The following is a 19,566-nucleotide window of genomic DNA, read 5'->3' as shown; positions in this document are numbered from 1 at the left end:
TTTAACTTCGATGGGAAAGAAGAGACGCTCGCTGTGTGGTTGTACACTGGCGTATTGTATTTTTGCCAAGTAGCCAATGAGAGGGCGACATTCAAAGATAGCCACGCCCCTCAAAACAGCCATTGGACAAATATATTTGAATAAAAAAGGGATGACGTATTGTTACCTCTCAGCTGTCAGACTCAGAACCTGGTACAATAAAAAAGTAAGCCTGCCTGTGTTCTGACATTTTCTGCTCCCTCGTCAGATTTTGCTACCTATCAGAAAATGCTACCCTACGTCATGGTAGCGTATAGACAATTACCTCATCAAATGATGCATCCACTACAGAATCACGTTATTTTACACCACTACTCACCCTATGTAGGCCTACACACAGTGTAGCCTACACTGTAGGAATATGGGGAGCATATTTTGATGCTGTTAGTGTTTAATAGCCTATATCAAATTATGCAACCCTATCAGAAAATGCTACCTCACGTAATTGGTAGCGTATTTGATCTGTAGACCTATTAACTATCAAATAATGCTCCCACTACAGAATCACGTTACTTACAACACCACTACTCACCCCATGTAGCATACACTGAAAGCTGTATATTTTTATGCTACTTTATAACGTTATTATAGATTTAGTAGGGTATAATGTGAGATCAATTGTCTCTATCAAATAATGCTCCCACTACAGAATCACGTTATTTTACACCACTACCTATGTACACCCCCCTCCCACCACCACCACCGGCGAAAACTTTCTCCACTCCGAGTCTGGTAAAGTTAACACATAGAAAAGCCTATCATTTTATTTCTATATTCAGCAGCAAAGCCAGTGTCTACATGCTCACAGGTCAAAAGGCACAATTTAAACATATGTGTAGCATAATTACGCAGTTAAAAACATGTTTTGAAGAAAATACTCGGTAGCAAAAAAAGGTAGCAGAATCTGACGGCTGCTCACGCAGGATTGTTATTTTCGGAATGCGCATGCGCAGAACCACTACGGAGCAAAATCTGACGGGTAGCAGAAAATGTCAAGTCACCTGCCCATAGACGTGCCTGCCTATCGCATTCTGGGGTTTTCATTGTAGAGCATTTTGACACCCTTTTGCTTGAAAAAAAAGTGAACACAAATTAACTCTTCCAAGGGAAGTAGGGCTAGAAAGTCCCCTTCCTCGGACGTCTTAAACCATAATAAACGCGTCAAGCATTTTACTTAAAATGCGTAAAGTACCGAGAGGTATCGACGTGTTGAGTGACTTCTTCAGCAGTCTTTTTGGGGGAACGGGGGAGGTTAGGTATCACCGCCGTTACCTGGCAACCACTCACCGCCCGTGCAGCTGCCACCCCCGGCGAGAAGGGTCTGGCTGCAGCCTGTAGGACATGGACATCCACATCCAACTGCGACGTCACTCTCTTGCCACGCCCTCTTCGCTGTTAGATTCAACGGCGCGCGCCTCCCGCCGTTAGTTCATTCATTCACTTGACAGACTTGACACCGTTATAATACGAACAATGGAGGTAAGAACAACTTATATTAAATCAGACACATAACTGTACATTAAACCTAGTCTTTTTTCAAGTATGGTATGTTAAGAAAATAAACGTTGTAAACAACCTTACTTTGGTTCACTTGGCTCTAGTGCTAGCCCATGTACACTTAAAGAAAGTGCTAGCCTATCATGCTAGGTTTTCATCAGTTTGTCAGTTGGTTGTACCACTGCTATTTTTATCCCTACCAGGCGGTGGAAAGTTATATAAAATATTATTAAAAAATGTTGTAATGACTTATAACCCAAATGGTAAATCAAATGTCTGAATCGTTAGAAATAAAGCCGATCTTTGTAAGTTGTTTTTCCTAAAGACTACATTACCCAAGTACCTTAGCGGTGTTTTTTTTTTGGTGGTGATGATGATGACAGATGGTGTGGGTGTTGAGTTGTGAGAGTGAGCGCAGAGTGTGTAAATAAACACGTTTGCTATACTGAAGTATAAAGTACATTGTCTTTTTTTCACTGTCATTGATTAATATGGTTCTCTTTTAAAAACAAATTATCAGAAAAATGACAACATTCATAACAAGGGGGACACTCGATACGCATTACTGGTGTATGTATGAAGACTCGGAGTAGATAATGAGGGCTCTCACCGGGGGCTAACACATGCAATAATGCACATTAACAACAATGGCCATCTGAAAAAGTCAGAAAGCGCTGAAGTCAAGTATTACAATCCAGCAGTATGCACTTCTGCTGTTCAATTTTGTTGAATATTGTGAATAGATTTGAGATTAGATTCATTAATTTATTAGTCACATACACAATTGCACAGGGCAATGGCGTATAAAGGTGTAATGTCACTCAGTTATATTGTATTTACTGCAATACTGTTCTTAAGTAATACTGTATTTAATTCCATGCAACAAACAAAAATTACATAACAATGAACTATTTTGCTAATATATACATGTTTTTAAATAAATATACACAAAAAAAGTAATTTTTCCTGCAATTTTGAGGAGTTGTTGCTTTTCCTTCAAATCAGGGGTTGAAAGGGGCATATTTTTGAAAGAACAACAATTTTAAAAGAGAACACGATATGTATGCAGACGCCATCGTTGAGTGGCGAACCCCGGTCGGAAAAGCGGAAGGCTTCAGAGATAACCACTGAACCAAATGGTAATTTCGGGAATTTAATCATCAACTACCTACAATTTATTCTGTTGACGCTTGGTGCTATAATGACCAATTTAGGAATAATATGACCTAAACATTTCAAATAACTTCCTTTGAATTTGGAAGTGGGTGGTGTCATATATAATCAGGCTTGGGAAGGGGCATATTTTCGAGGCATCAACAATAAAAAAAAAACGCAACATTAAAGTTTTAACTGGGGCGCGAACCCGGGCCATCGGTACTGTAAACACATTCGCTATCTACTGAGCCATACAGTATTTGGATAGGTACCAATACAATGGTATATTTGTCGACTTCAGAATTATAGTATGATCTAAAAAGTTCGAATACCTTAGAATTTTGAAGAGGGTGTTATATATATAAATTGATTGTGACAAAGGTAAACTATATGGGTCAATGACGTGACGCCCATTTTTTTGTGTCCCTAAGGTTAAATTAAATTTGAAAATGTGGAAACAAAAAAAAAGCTCACACATTACTTTAACACATTAATTTCTAGAGACCCTATTCTAAAGTTTTTGGTTTTATTAAATTTTGAGAGAATATTTGAAGATAAAAGGCAAAAAGTAAAAGTGGTGTAACCGTCAAAACTTCGTACCACAAAATGTAACTTGCTTAAATACAGGGAATTTCTCAATATAACATCCTATAAACTATTTTGGCATTATCCTAAAATGGAGGTCATTATGAGTATATAAATTATATTTAGATATAACTTTCATAGTTGTTCTAATAATTTGGGGAATCTCATCAGACGAGCGAACGTCCTGAATTGTCAAGTGGTGTAACCATCATTCAAGATGCCATTTTGTTCAAATCTAACAGTAAAGGACCCCTGATGAACATGACTGCTGCATTCCAAAGTTAAGAGCTCTCCAAGAAATATAAGATATTTGCACTTTTAGGGTATGTCAAGTATCATTTGGGTTACATGTCAAATGGTGTAAACCAAATAAAACGTTGAATTTTTTTTTTATTCATAAATAGTAGTATTTGTTTTAAGAATGATATTTGATTTATTCACACCAAGACCATGTCCTCAGATATGAGTCCATGATAATGCCTGTCAAAATAGATTTTTAGTCGAAATGTCAAATGACTAATTTGACAAACAACTCGGTTTTTGTCCAATTTTTTCAAAAATCACTAGTTTATGATACTGGGTTAAAATGAAATATGAGCTCAATTACTTTTTTAAACCAGTTTTAGGTTATTATTGTTTGTATCTTCTAAAACAGTTGATATTTCCACAACTTTATCACCAAAGCTAGGTACGGCTAGGATAAAATCATTAAGTGGCATGATTTTGTGATTTTTTTATTCATGCTTAGCTTCAATGCATATTTGTATATAATTCCTTTTCATTTGAATGTCACATCATTTCATAATAAATTATATATATGAAGCATGTGAACAGTGACACCTAATGTGGAAGGATGAACAGCAGCTTTAAATACCTAGAACTCCAACAATTTGTGAATAGTAGAAAATGTTAATAAAATGTAGGCTGCAGAATTGAGCCACATTCAAAAGAGGAAACAAGCCAATTACCTTGCAAAAAGAGGACAGGAAAGGTAGCTTTCATGAACAGAAACAAGCATGCACTCACACGTGCTGCTGCAAGCTTTTTTCTTAAATGTAGATTGTCAGATCTCAAGGCATATCGTCAATCAAATAATACCTTGCTTTCAGACAGATATAACTAAATATGAATTCACTGTTTAAAAGGGAATGCAGGAGCAGGACCCTTAACATACATGAATCTCCTAGTCTCTTCTACCCATCCACCTAGCTCTTTCTCACAAACAAACATAGACGCACTTAAACGCACAAACACACAATTTGTTAAGACTTTTTGTTGTTGATTGAATTTTTTCCATAAATACAATGGAATGAGTTCCACCATAGAACATTTTTGTCATCCATGGAGATCTTTATTTAAGAGTGTTTTCTTTAGGTTTAAGAGCATATAATTACAAAATCTGAATGTGTAAATAAGTCATGCTCTTGAAACAGAAGACCACGCTTGTGAATAAAGATAGAATTATTACTCCATAGTCACCTTAATGGTATTTGTTGACCAATGTTTTAAATACATGAAAACAAATTCCAATGGCAAGTCCAAACACAGTAACTATCTTGACTGTAGTGCCTGATTTCAGTGTTGTTTTTTCTACTTTTTGGCTGTAGAAGCAACACCGTCAAGTGGTGTAACAGGTTTGTGTCAAATGGTATAACCAGTATTTTTCCTAAAAAAATCAAAATGTACCTGTAAATTAATGTAGGCCAGAATTGATTACTCTTCTTAAATGTATTAAATAATTTTTAACACTTTTAACACAATTGGTCAACAATTATTTAGAATACAAGATGTTTCCAGCTAACGTCCCACTCAAAATTGCAAAAACGCATAGAATTTTGATTTAGGGGTTATCCAAATAAAATCTTTTTTCATGTGATATTTTGAAATGAAAGTTATTATTTTTATGAGTTACACTCATATTACACTATGGTGGACAAAATAATGAATATTTCTTATTCTTTTGTGGTTACACCATTAGACATTGTCAGGTCCATTTGGGCCTACAGTACTTTTAGTAGAAAATTGTGTAAATCCCATTTCCCATGAAATAAAACTAACAGAAACACGAATAACTTGATTCAAGGATGCTTTTAAAATGTATTTTTGAAAGATTTTTAAAATAACCATCATGACAACCCTTATTCGTCATTGACCCAAGACCCATATATATTTTTTAAATGAAGTCTAGATACAAGTCTAAAAACTACAACACCTAGCAGAGCCTGTCTGACTCTACACTGCATTGGTATTATAGGAGGATTATAGTAAAAGGACATAACAAAAACAAAAAAGTGTTTTATTGAAAATGAATTAATTTACAAGACAGATTTTACATCTCTCAATTGACATACAAGGCACTAAGAAATAAATAAAAACTGAAATTACATAAAATATCACCATCACCATCACCAACACCAACACCAACACCAACACCAACACCAACACCAACACCATCACCATCACCAACACCAACACCAACACCAACACCATCACCATCACCATCACCAACCCCCCCCCCCCCCCTAACTAGACTAAATACATCTCTGTACGAGCCCAACATTAGCTTTTGTAGTCGTCTGGGAAGGGTCATATCAGCTACAACACAAAGGCAAGGATGTCTTGTGTCCACAAACATGTGGCAAAATGGCATCTTTTCGAAACAGAACCAGACTTGTTTAGGAGGGTTAGTACGGTTGAGAACCCCGAACAAGCCACTGAAGAGGTTATGGAGGTTGATGACCAGAATGCCCAGTACTCACTAGAGGGCAACATCTTGAGGTAGATGTTGAATTACATTCTGGAGAGAAAAAAAATGTCCAGTGTCATCACTCCAGACCAAGTGATAAGTGTCTGCATGTGTGTAAACACCATGGACCTATAAAGAAAACACATGCATATCAGTACAGGGATAAAAAAAATGGCCGCTCCCACATGCACTCCTCTCTCTTCAATAGGGAAATCTCCATTAAGCATGTTACTGACAATGTTATTAAATATAAACATTTATACATTGTGATCCTATAATGAAATTGACAATATCTCCCAAATGTGTTTCTCCCCTTCACTGGGGGCAAGGTTTTTTTATTTTATAAATGAACAGTTAGAACAATGGCATTTAAATGCTTATGCTTACACATGAAATGAAAATAAATTCAAATAAATACACATAAAAACTCACAAAAAGAGAGCTCACATACCTGTGTGTATACACATACATCAGGATAACAAGATGTCCGTTCCTACATCTGTTGCTGGCCTGCTGCTACTTCGGCTAATTCTGCGTTGTGGAGTCGGGACAACTGCTTTCTTGCCAGCCGAGGGAGTCTTTATTTCTCTCTGTGTGATCAGACAAACATATACAGCACGGCCATTAAATATGTGCGTCACACGTGCACTCCTCTCTCTTCTTTATGGCATACTGCCGACTCAAGAACATATTACAAATGTTTCTGAATGAACAAACAATTGCAGAAAAAGTGCTTACAAATGAATTAAAAGTACATTAAAATAAATACACAGAGAGCTCACATACCTAAACGTATACATATGTTTATCTGATCCCAGGTATGTATACAGCACGGCCATTAAAGATGGGCGTCACACGTGCACTCCTCTAAAACACAAGGAGACACGAGCACATGAGACTCACTACACAAACACTGCCATACTGGATATAACAACATTTACACACTAAAACGAGCGTCTAACATAACTAAACAGCAACTTCCTGGTAACATTATTTACATATCGGTTATAAGTTTTAGTGTGTTTTATCACTTAGATATATTAATTTAGAGGAGCACTGAACATTCTTACCCGTCTTCTTTATGGCATACTGCCGACTGAAGAAGCTAGCGCGAAATAAAAGGAAGTGACCTCACGGGTAACAACAGAATCACACATCCCAAGGTATCAAAATAAAAGCTCTCAAAACAAATATTCATTAATAAAGAAATGTATAAAGGAAAAATAAATAAATTTAAGCATAAAAGGATTATTGGTGAAATATAATTACACACCGGTTGCACACGCACTCCTCTAAAACACAAACAGACACGTGCGGCGCCAAATGAGATTCAATCATACAACAAAAAATGCCATACTGGATATTAATGCACATTTACACACTAAAACAATCGTTTTTACGTCAGTACAAAACAATTGCAACCTCCAATGAATATTATTTACATATCCGTTACAAGTTTTACCATGTTTTATCACTTCAATAATACTAATTCCGAGGAGCACTGTGTATTTTTACCTCTTATCAATGTGGCAATCGCCGACTGAATAGGAAAGCGGGAAAAAGACAGGAAGTGACATATGTGTGACACTAACTTCCACTGTGGACTTCCAAAATAAAATACACAAAAAACCCTTTGGTCGCAGTGCCAATTTTGATAAGAATTTAACAATAAAACAAAGTTATTATTTACACTGTTACACAAACACATTTATGGTTAAAAATTAGGCAACATCAGCAGTAGGAAAAAAAAGTAATATAGCCTAATATAGGTCCGCCCCCAGAAAATGTTTAAACGACTAGATGTCATGTCCTGTAATCTTGTGCCCTTTAAAGTGGTATTATAATTGTCTGTCCGAAAGAAAAATAACCAAAATTATGGGTATTTTCTGTAATTTCATACAGAGGAAGTGGTTGACTAATTCAGAGCCATCTCTAATAGTAACCTTTGATCTTTTCAAACTTTACGCTTACATGGAATGCAAATGCTGTGAGTGAATTTTTGTTGAGGAAAAAAAATTAATTTCCATAAAACAGGCCCAGAGAGATAACAAAAAGAGAGCTCACATACCTGGATACACAGTATAGTCAAAATAAAAGTTCTCAAAACAAATGCACATTTATACAGAAGTGCATAAAAGGAATTATGATAAATGAATAGATGGAAGGCATAAAAGGATTCTTGGTGAAATATAAGTGATACACCGGTTACACTGGCATGGATAAAAAAAAAGAGACAGAAGCATCACATTGTTTACAATCAAATCACTCTAAATAAATAACCATAACCGACTGTTATGTCTATCTTTTTTACTGAGACAGGGATCGCTTTCTTTACTTTGTCAAATTGAGCATGTGTGCATATTATGATATCATATTATATGATATCTCAAGTATAAATAAAGGTTAAATGAAAATAAATTATATTTAGTTTGTTTCCCATTGTCCTTTAATATGTGACATATAATCTGATGTTTTGTTCCCATTAAAATTAACTTGATGTAATTTATTTTGATTCACAGCATCCATCACACTTAAAGGACAATCCTGACCCAGAAGACTACTGTGTGGATGATATCTATACATGTCCCTGCTGCAGCTACAGTAGTGAGCTGCAGTTCAATTTTAAGAAACACCTAAAAAACCACCTCAAACAGGCAGTGCAGCATGGAGGTACGACAATAATTGTTTGACAATATAACAGAAATGTAACAACTACAACAACAATTGAACAGAAAATGTGCTCCAGCTCAAAGACTTTGAACATATGTCTGTGCTTCACAGGTTACTTCATCTGCAAGTGCAATCGTCCTTGCCGAACAGCTGCACACTTTCACTGCCTGTACTGCCAGCATACAGTGTTACGTAAAGAGCAGTGCAAACTGCATCTGTCTTGTCAACATCCGTCACCCTTGACACAGCAGCTTAAAATTTCAGCGGTGTCACCGTCACCGTCACCAACACCGTCACCACCACCAACACCATCACCATCACCAACACCAGCACCAACTGCCACCACCTCTCTTCTTCCTAAATGCCCCGTGCGTCCACCACCTCAGCGCAAAAGAGCGACAGTGACATGTTGTCATTGTGGGTTAACCCTTAACAGGCGTAACCTGAGGTTGCACCTGCAAAGAAAACACACACCAGTGAAGGAGGACATCACAGCAGCCCATCACCTCAGAGCCCAATGTTTGGACCTAAACAATGGTATATTTGCTGTTGCAAAATCATTTATTGCCCCCTGTTTGCCCATTCACATTAAAAAGAAAACCTGGGGTCAACAGCAGGCGAGCAGTTGCGAGGTGGACATTTGTAGAATGAATGCAGAGTGTGCACACCGGTCAAACTTGCGCAGCTTTGAATGCCACCACTTGCAGTCCCTTGACTACTGCCCCCCTGCTGATGCAGGAATCACGACTTTGACCCTGGCCAGCCTTGAGGTGATGGTTCATCAGAAGTGGTTTGGGGAGGGAAAAAAAAGTAAATGTTTGGAACGTCAGAAACAGGCAGCGGAGGCTGACGTTCCTCTGTCCTGTCTGGTGACAGTTTGTGGCCCTAACCAGACTAAATACATATCTGTGTATGAGCCCAACATCAGTTTTTATAGTCGTCTGGGAAGGGTCATAGTCAGCTACAACACGAAGAAGCTTTCTTGGCACTGTCCGTGCACAAAGGCAAGGATGTCTTGTGTCCACAAACATGTGGCAAAATGGCATCTTTTTGAAACAGAGCCAGACTTGTTCAGGAGGGTTAGGACGGTTGAGAACCCCGAAGTCACTGAAGAGGTTATGGAGGTTGATGACCAGAATGCCCAGTACCCACCAGAGGGCAACATCTTGAGGCAGATGTTAAATTACATTCTGGAGAGAAAAAAAATTCCCAGTGTCATCCCTCCAGACCAAGTTAAAACTGTGAGATACCCAGAACACCTCCTCCCATCTGAGATGTTTTGTGAGGAATGCCCTGATCGCACACCTTTGAGTGAGGCAGTGCTCATTACCTCCAAGGCCAAGATTCTAACAGTGACAGATGTGATTGAGGGTATGTATATTTTTTTAATATATATTTTTTATAAAAAAAATATATATACACTCACTGCATTTGAATGTCTGCTACATTGCTATAACACATTCTCTGTTAACGCTTACTTGCTTTGGTTAGGAATTTCTACATACAGGAAGAACTGCCACAGGTGTGGCATGACATACCGATATCAGGAGTGGATGGATGGAGTACACAATTTTGATGACCATGTGTTAATTTCCCATCACCTGAGCCTGTACCTCAGAAACAGCCTCCAGGTATGAGGCATTATTATATTACAGTAATCCTAAAAAGACCGTTATCAATGGATGTCTAAAATTCCCTTTGGGATTAATAAAATGTGTCCATCTATCCAACATAATTATTGCGAGGAAGTGAATAAGCACATGTTAATTTCCTCAGACACACCAGGCAGTTGGCAGTGCTATTGAGGTGCTTCAGGAGACCAGTGGAAAAAAATATCCTGCCAAGCAGCGCGTGCTGCAGGGATATTTAAGTTTTGAGGCCCTGACTGACCACAAGTACAGCTATACATGTGTGTCCTGTGGTCATCACCCATCCACCGTAATAATGGACCTCCATAAGAAGGGGGTGTTCAGTATGCCTGGTAAGTCATATTAAATAGTTAAATACATTGTTTCAAGCAGAACATGCCATAATGACACGTCTTAGTCAGAAAAAAACTTTTGATAAACCTGCTAAATTGTTATTCCTAGTAAGCAGCATTGTGGACCCACCACCAGAATTTCAGGGGAGAGTCAGTGCCACAGCATTCTGGGACATGATCAGCCTTGAGATGCTCAGTAGAGGACTAGTCCCAAGTAAGGACATAATGACTAATGTAAAACTAATTCCGATGGCTATGATAAAAGTATGTATGGTTTTGTTGATGGCACTCTATTCTTGGCATTAAAAGCCAACAGATCAAACCCGTTTGTGGTCCACCCATCATTCCACAACTGGGCCCCATGGGTTGGCCCGGACACAAGAGCGTCAGATTTGCTGATCAACACGGAGTACCAAAAACTGATACCTGCTAATCCTCCTTCAGACGGGGAATTCGACATCACTGAGGACAGGCTCACCGATGAGCTCCTGAAGCTCAAGGTATGGACTTGCTAAATCCTTTTAAAGTTAACTAATTTAAATGTCCCCTAATCACATGTAAGCACATGTAAAAATCCCTTCATCATCTTCAGATGGATTCTGTGCGGAGTCTATGCCGGAGCTCCGGCATAGACCATAGGGGGTCTCGAATGGATTTATTAACACGACTGCAGGACCAGATGAAGTCCAGGGCCACCTACGATAAGGTGTTCTCTCAGATATGGGGAGCCTCCGGTAAGTTGTGGTTACCCCAGTCCCCCAGGATTATTTATGCTCAACATTGTAAACTGAGACAGTTTTAGCATCTATGTACTAGCCATGCTTTCTTCATAAAGTCACTGTCTGTGTCATTGCACTACAAATGGGGAAAAATGTTAACCTGAAATGCGGAGGGCATATATGCGAAAGACTGTGATCATGCATATCTAATAATTTTTTTTCCCCACAGGTGGATGGGCTGTAGTCACCTGCCCATGTGCTGTGGTGTATGGTGTGAAGTTCAACTTAAGGGCAGAGAGCCCTAGGGACTTCACAGACCTTTTAATGTCCATGAGACACATCCCAAATGTATGTTTGTATGACTTTGCTCGGGGGCTGGCAAGTCATGCTAATGTGAGACAGCCACAAACATTCTGGCCCAACGAGGGGAGGCTGTTGCCGGTCACAGACTACAATTTGAATGCAGCACTCGAGGGGAAAACAAAGGTCAGCCTTCCATGGTTGATGAATAAGAAGGCTGTCCCAGACACAGATGGACATCCAGCAACCGGCAGCAATGAACATTACGCGTTATACGACAAATTCCACGAGAATAACACGAAAGACCCCCGGGATTTGCTGCGCAAGGTAGAGCTGGTCCCAGAGCTGCGAGGCTGGGTGAACAGCCAGTGTGCCGAACAACTTTTTTCCGGCATGCGAAAAAACAACTACTTTTTAAATATGATGTCGCCCTCTTCCCATGTGTTTTTAATGAGGAATCTCTTACATGTACATAACAACAAAAAGAATAACAAGGTTATGGAAACCATGAAGAAGACAATGGGAGGAGTGGACATCACTTTAAATTCCGAAGGGCGGACAGTGCTTGGTAAGTAATTCTCTCCAATTTCACAGGGTTTGTCTTAATTTACAATTTTGTGAACCCATGCTTTTTAAATGTTGTTACAACTGCAGCACCGGCAACAACGGTACCTGAAGCGCTAATGACACCAGCACCTGCGACACCGTCACCAGCTCCAGCAGCATCACCAGCATCACTGCCTTCGGTTCCTGCATCACCAGCCTCCCATGCTATATCCCCTGGTATGTCAACTTATTTGTTACTGGCAACAACTTTGGCAAAAACGGTACCTGAAGCGCTAATGACACCAGCACCTGCGACACCGTCACCAGCTCCAGCAGCATCACCAGCATCACTGCCTTCGGTTCCTGCATCACCAGCCTCCCATGCTATATCCCCTGGTATGTCAACTTATTTGTTACTGTCTCACAGCATCACAGAACATTCTTTGAGTGTCACATTTTGTGCTGACAAGCTTATTAATGTCTGGCAGATGCAGATGGAAGAACAGCATGTGGGGAACAATGTGGCTGGTTGACCAATTTGACAAAAATCAGACCCTGCCGGTCATCTTGGTCTCCTGTGGGACACCATCCCCTACAGGAACAGTTGGTATGGCAATAATTTATGTCTTAAATGTTTTGCACATTGAATAGGTTTAATTTCTGTTACATTAGTAATAAGTGTTCCGTTTGCTATTTTGTAGATCAACTATGTCATGGAAGAGGGTCATCCTCTGCAAGAAATCATCGTAAAACATGGAGAAACATGCCTCACAAGAGAGAATGTGCTCTCTCTGGGACTGGGTAGGGAGATGGACTCAACGGTGGGTAAACAATTAGTAGTATACTTAAGTACATCACATTTTTAAGGCTATGTGATAAGATGTAATGTGATGTGATGTACAGGTGGGCAATGCATGTTTGAGGCTTGTAGAAGAGATGGTGAAGATGCAGGTATGAATGCACATTAACACATACACAGTTAATTTCCTGAAAAATACATTTAGCAAAATAGTATAGTAAATGATAATGATATTCTACTCTGTTCTGTTCATTTGTATTCCACAAAGTTGTATAATATGACCATTGTGTGCCAATAAGTTATTGATATACTTTGTAGTTGAAAAACATCTTCATCATCAACCTTTACATTCCACCGACTTGGCTCGCACCAACACATTGTGATCCTCTCCAAAGTCTACCTGTAAGTAAAACATAGGGTGACATTATGTACTTGAGGGTGGTAGTTACAACAAAACATGTTACATTTTTATAATGGAACGCAACAATAGACAGATTCAATAGTGCTTAAAATATGCTGGAATAAACACACTATTACATTAACACTGTACATCTTGCTTATTTCAAGGTGGACTCCCACAAGAAACATGCCCTGGTATTCCCACTGTGGACGCAAGGGCACTATATGCTCTGTGTAAGTGAAGGAAATGTTGTTTTTATCAGAACACACATTGTGTTGTTGTACTGATGCTGTACTGATACTTTTAACTCATTATCAAGATTGTTGTCCCATAGGTGATGAAGCCACTTCAAAGGGAAATAATGTTCCTTGACTCATTATATCATCTACGTCCAGAGGGGTTTAGAAACAAGCCCTACCAGGACATTCTAAGGTTAACAAACAAAGATAGTTCTTGGCAGTCATGTTCCTCTGACTTGCCGAACTGCTACACTGTCTGACTTTCAGAAATATACCTTCCATTTCATATGCAGTCACGTTCCCCTGACTTGCCAAAATATAGCAAACCTGTCTCTATGCAGTCATGTTCTCCTGACTTGCCGTATAGCTAAATTCTCTTGCCGGGAGTTGCATTAAATAGGGTGAAGTCATTTTTGTCATTATTGATTGAATTGTCATATGATTGTTATCAGGTATGTTGCACAACAACTGTGTCCCGGACCCTGGAAAGAGGTCACAGGCCTGGATGTTGAGGTATTCATCTTTTACTATGTACATAAGGGAACTAAATCTGAAGTACATTGAATTTTTAAAACTAAAATGAGTCATTGCATTCACCAGGGACTGCCCCAACAACTCCATGGCGTTGATTGCGGTATTTTCATGGTGATGGTGAGTTAAAATTGATGACTCAGGGGAGGAATTGTGTTGTTATCACCAATTATCAATCATAAATAATTGTAAAACATGAAAACATATAAAACATTTTCTCCAGTATAATGTTTACAGAATCGCTGTTGTTGCCTTTGATTTGTTTGCAGTACACTTGGTACATTGCTATGGAGACAGGATTTGATTTCACAGTTGTAAGTATAGTGTTGATTTAGTCTAGTACCAACAGTCTACTGTCATTCCACTCTTTGGAGGTTAATTCTGACTGTTATCTTCCTCAGTATGACATGCCATATCTGCGGAGGTGGTGGTGTTCCATGCTGCTGGAAAATCTCCATACTGAAGGGTATGGTTGTTCTGAAGCAGATGTGCTGATATTTTCTTTAAGTTCCAATGATAACACACCCGTAACGATAGAGGCAAAAATAATTTGTGTGTGTGTGTGTGTGTGTGTGTGTGTGTGTGTGTGTGTGTGGGCGACGACTGTAGTCATGGCAGACGGTTTGCCCATTTCACAGAGGAGGGCAGAGAGATGGCAAGGGCAACCCAAGATGGCACCCAAAAGCCAATCTTCCGTCTTCCCAGAAAGCGCAAACTGTCTGATTAAGTATGTACTACAAGGTCAACCTATATATTGTCTTTGTAAATTTGCTTTAAATGACAGTGTAAGTAAAAATGACACCTCTACCTGTTCCCCACACGTACGTGCATCATCTCCATCATCTACGGCTTCATCAACTCCAACTTCCGGTAGGAAGTGAGAGAAGTGCTAATGCACTGCCTCTGCGGCTTGACCAAAGGGGAAGTAGGTCTTCAAGTGTACTCACGGAGCCTGGAAGAGATAGACCCTCCAGTCACCGGTCCTGAGGTAGAAGACATTGGGTCTCTTGCTGTAGTAGTGATGGATGGACACAGCGTTCTTCAGATCATCCTCTGACAGCTGTTTGTCAGGCCGGTACTCCACCTGGAAGTTACCACGGATACAAAGAAGAAAAAATAATGTATATATTAGTGGCTAGCGAGCACTAAAGGTCAAATCATATAGTCCTTGTTTATATCCAACCTTACGCAAAGTGCTGATCAAAAATATGTGAGTGTACTTTACTGACAAATACACTAACATGTGGGCTAGTGTTTTTTTAACAGAGGTTTCCACTGACCCTTGTCCCAAAAGGCTTATTTATGTGCCCGCCCCTCCTCTCCCCTGCCCTCACTTTCAGGGCATCCTAATGGTCAGTCGCCCCACCTGTCGATCATCTCCTCACGGTCATCCTGTTATATTTAAAGAGCCCCCCACACAGCGTGTGGACCCTGCATTCTGTCAGAGAGAGCTCTAAACTCTACCTACTTTTCTTGTTATTGAGTGAATTGCCAGACTACATGGGAATAGAATAGAATAGGATAACTTTTAACATATGAGTTCAAATCAATTAAAGAGCACAATGGAGAAAGGTACGAGCAAAGAAGGAGAAGAAAACAAATGGATTTATTTACTGGTGTGAAGAGTTGCTTGTGCTGCTGTCTTGACACGTTAGTTTTTGAACCTGATGCAATAGATGTGTGGACTTTGTGGGAGCTGCCTGCCTGATGTTGTTATTGTGCTAACTGTTCACTCAGCTGGTGGAAGTAATCCCCACTGTGAGCTCTGTGCTGGAATGCCACTGTACTCTAGTGGATGATTCATGTAGCTTTGGCTGCCTGAATGTTACACTGCAGACACCATCATTGCTTAGGGGTGTAACCGAGGCAGGGGATTTATTTGACTTCAGTGGTCTTCTTTTTTTACTGGGAGATTAGGTTAGTGCCCACTTCGTTGTGCTGGCAGGCAGCCTATACAAAAGCTTAATTCATGGGATGTGTGAAGAGATGTAAAGCAACAGTAGATAAGAGGGAAAACAAGTCCGATTTTGAGTTTTTCCTTACTTCTTAAATGTTATTATCGTGTGTGTTGTTGTTTACTCTTAGCACCTTCCCTCTGTTAACCTACCTACATGGTTGCATCGTGTCCTGAAGCACATGGCACTCTCTGCTGCATGGTGCACAAGAACAGAACGATGCATTTCTCGGGTAACTGCAAAGGACATTATAATCACCAAACATGTGGAGCATGGGTCATTGAGGGTTACAGGTCTTTCTGTTTTGTTATGTTTTCTCTGACAAAGCAAGTCAAAATGGTTGTGTTGCGAAAGAACACAAATACTGAATAGTACCCTAAAGGCAAACACGTGCAAAACTTTCAAATTTGTCATAAAAAAACAAGTGTAACGTTATTATTTTAGAAAAAGCTGCACAGTACAGTAGCTTTGGACATGCCACAGTGGTGTGTTGTTTTTAGGGTTGCTTGCTGTAACCAGGTTTGACTAATGATTTATCTCTGTGCCAGATTTGGTGTCTGAGGTTTGTTTTGTTTGTTTTGTTTACAAAGTGTTAGTTGAAACGTTATGAATTAACATGCGGCTCTGTTACTGCTGTTATAACATTTTAGGATTCTCATGCATTTCTTATTTAAATATCATAATTATTATATTACTGTGTGGGTCTTCACTATGCAGTACGAAGTTGTATTCAATTCCTCTAATTGAACATCCTCCTTCTGTAATAGTGAATATGAAATGAGTTGTTAGCCTATTATTACGAATGCACAAATTTCGGGCATGTTCTCATTATAAAACATTATTTTTTAACGTTTTGGTGTGCAAATGTGTTTTGCACCAACTGTTCTGCAATGAGCTGTAGCAATAGCACTGGGGGAAACATATCTGTCTTATGTTGTATGTTTATTTATTGAAATTCCTCTGTTTTGTAAGTCATATGGTGTTTATGTTGTATGTTTATTTATTGAAATTCCTCTGTTTTGTAAGTCATATGGTGTTTTTGGTTAAAAAGGTTTTAAAAGTGTGTATTCCACCTTTAAGTTTAAGATTATATTTGTGTTTTGAATTTCATATGGTGTGTTTACTTTGAAAATTAAAAAAGAAATAAGTGTTTTTAACCACCAATAATATGGCTATATCTTTGTTTTGTAACAGTATAAGAAAAATACTTTATTGATCTTTTTTGACGTAAAATAATTATAAGTCATATACACTAGGCTATATATATCATAACAAGATAAATAACATAGTAGTTTAAGTTTTTATTTTAATTTCATTTAACCATTATTAAATAGGCCTATATCACTCGTGTTCCTAGAGCTCTCTTTAACGAAATTGGTTTCTGCTCTGATGCTCATTCATACGGTAGGCCTGCTAGATCTGCAACAGCAGGACAAGTTTTGCTACCACACTGTAGAACGAATGCAATAAACATTCTTCTATAGATCCATATCTTTATGGAATTTACTACCTTTGCACATTTGTGTTATAATTGTAAAGAAATAATTCAATAGGCAAATTAAATCCTATTTAGATCACACCTCACACATAATGGGGATTCACGACTATACAAAATCGTATAGGCTACCTTGTCTCATTTGAGGTTGTCGGTGTCTCCCAAATGTCTCCCAAATGTAGGCTATCATCCAGGCTATGAAATCCACGTGATGGACAAATCTTCTAACTTGTCCCATTTCAGATCGTCGGTGTATCGAAATGTATCATCCATATGAAATCCACGTGACGGACATCTGCCATTTTGTCGGTGTAATCCAAAAATGTAGGCTATCATAGATAAGAAATCCACGTGACATCTCCCATATGATCTAATAAAAATTAAATGTGTACCGACGTAGACGGTTATAACGTTGCAATTGGATATAACATTGAATAATAAGTTAAATAATTAAATAAATATTAATGATTCATGAAAAAATAGTCACGTTTTAAAAAGTCTGACGTAGCAGTTTATGACGGTTATGCCGTAGCAGTTGGATGTGGATGTCCTTCACGCTGTAATATAGGCTAATAATATTATTATTATAATTATATTAATGAAATAAATATTAATGAATCATGAAAAAAAATCCAGATTCATGAAAAAATAGTCACGTTTTAAAAAGTCTGACGTAGCAGTTTATGACGGTTATGCCGTAGCAGTTGGATGTGGATGTCCTTCACGCTGTAATATAATAATATTATTATTATAATTATATTAATGAAATAAATATTAATGAATCCACCTTATCGGCGTTAAAAAAAGAAATATCGCATGAAAACCAACCGACGTAGACGGTTATGACGTAGCAGTTGGATGTGGATGTCCATGTCCTACAGGCTGCAGCCAGACATTATAGCCCCCGGCTCCAGACGTCCAGCGCTGGATGCATTATTAATGATGCCACAGAAACTAAACCTGCCCGCCCGGGAAACCATGTGTCAGGAAATAAAGAGACAGGAATACTGCTGCCGGTTACAATCATAGAATGAAGCACAATATGATGTCAGGAGTAAGAGCATGGCTGAGGATGGGATAAAACTAAACTTAATGTTGCACTGCTGAAGGACCAGTTCATCACCCGAGTAAGTTACGAGCACGACATAGAGTGAAAACTGTAGTGTAGTGTATAGTAGTAGCCTGTGTTAGCCTACTGTATTCTAATGTCAGAATAGCATGTGATTAGGTTAAGTAGGCAACATTTACCCATGTGGTTACTGTACAATTTTGAAATATTTCACTTGAGTATTTTACATCATCTGCAGGCCTACTTCCACTACAATTTAGAACCAAATAGGCTACTTTAGATTTCATTAGGCTACATTTATTAGACAGATTTAGTAGAGGCTATAGATAATAGTGTGAATTAGGATTGTACATGCAAAACACATTAGCTTATGAAATATGAAACAGAATATCTCCCAATGGCATAGAAAAATTAAAGGCTGCCAATGTTATTCCAGTAATATAATCTACATTGACTTAACACTGGCAGAGACCATTGTGCTGCTCAATGTGTACTTTTGATTTTGAAAGATGTTGACAACACTTTTTACTTTTAATGTAATATTATAATTATTTATATTGCTACTCTTATCTAAACTTATTTGCGTATTAAAGACATCTTTACCCATAAACATCCTTCCCACAAACACTTGAAACTCTTGTCACACAAAGCTCTGCCCACACAATGGCATGATTGTTAAATAATAGACTTAAGCTTAGCACCTTTTGATCCAATGTTTGTCATCTCACAAGTTGTGTTGCCAAGTGACAAACAGGTGATGCATCCTTCTTTCCAACCCCGTCGTGTCTTTAACTCAGGTGAGGAGAGAGTGACATTTCTCTGTTACAGACAGAGTGTTCC

At 38.7% G+C, this 19,566-nt stretch overlaps 1 long non-coding RNA gene across 1 annotated transcript; it reads right to left on the bottom strand.

Annotated features, from left to right (window-relative positions):
- Positions 1-5,381: 5,381 nt before the first annotated feature.
- LOC307255146 lies at positions 5,382-7,112 on the bottom strand. Its single transcript, XR_013845014.1, has 4 exons — positions 7,093-7,112; positions 6,809-6,889; positions 6,474-6,612; positions 5,382-6,151 (listed from the first exon to the last, which is right to left on the bottom strand). It is a non-coding gene; the product is annotated as an uncharacterized lncRNA (long non-coding RNA).
- Positions 7,113-19,566: the final 12,454 nt, after the last annotated feature.

Source organism: Ammodytes marinus, assembly GCF_949987685.1.
Source record: "Ammodytes marinus genome assembly, chromosome: 9".
NCBI lineage: Eukaryota > Metazoa > Chordata > Actinopteri > Uranoscopiformes > Ammodytidae > Ammodytes > Ammodytes marinus.
Note: the sequence above shows the minus strand (reverse complement) of the source record. Positions and strands in the feature narration are given on the sequence as shown.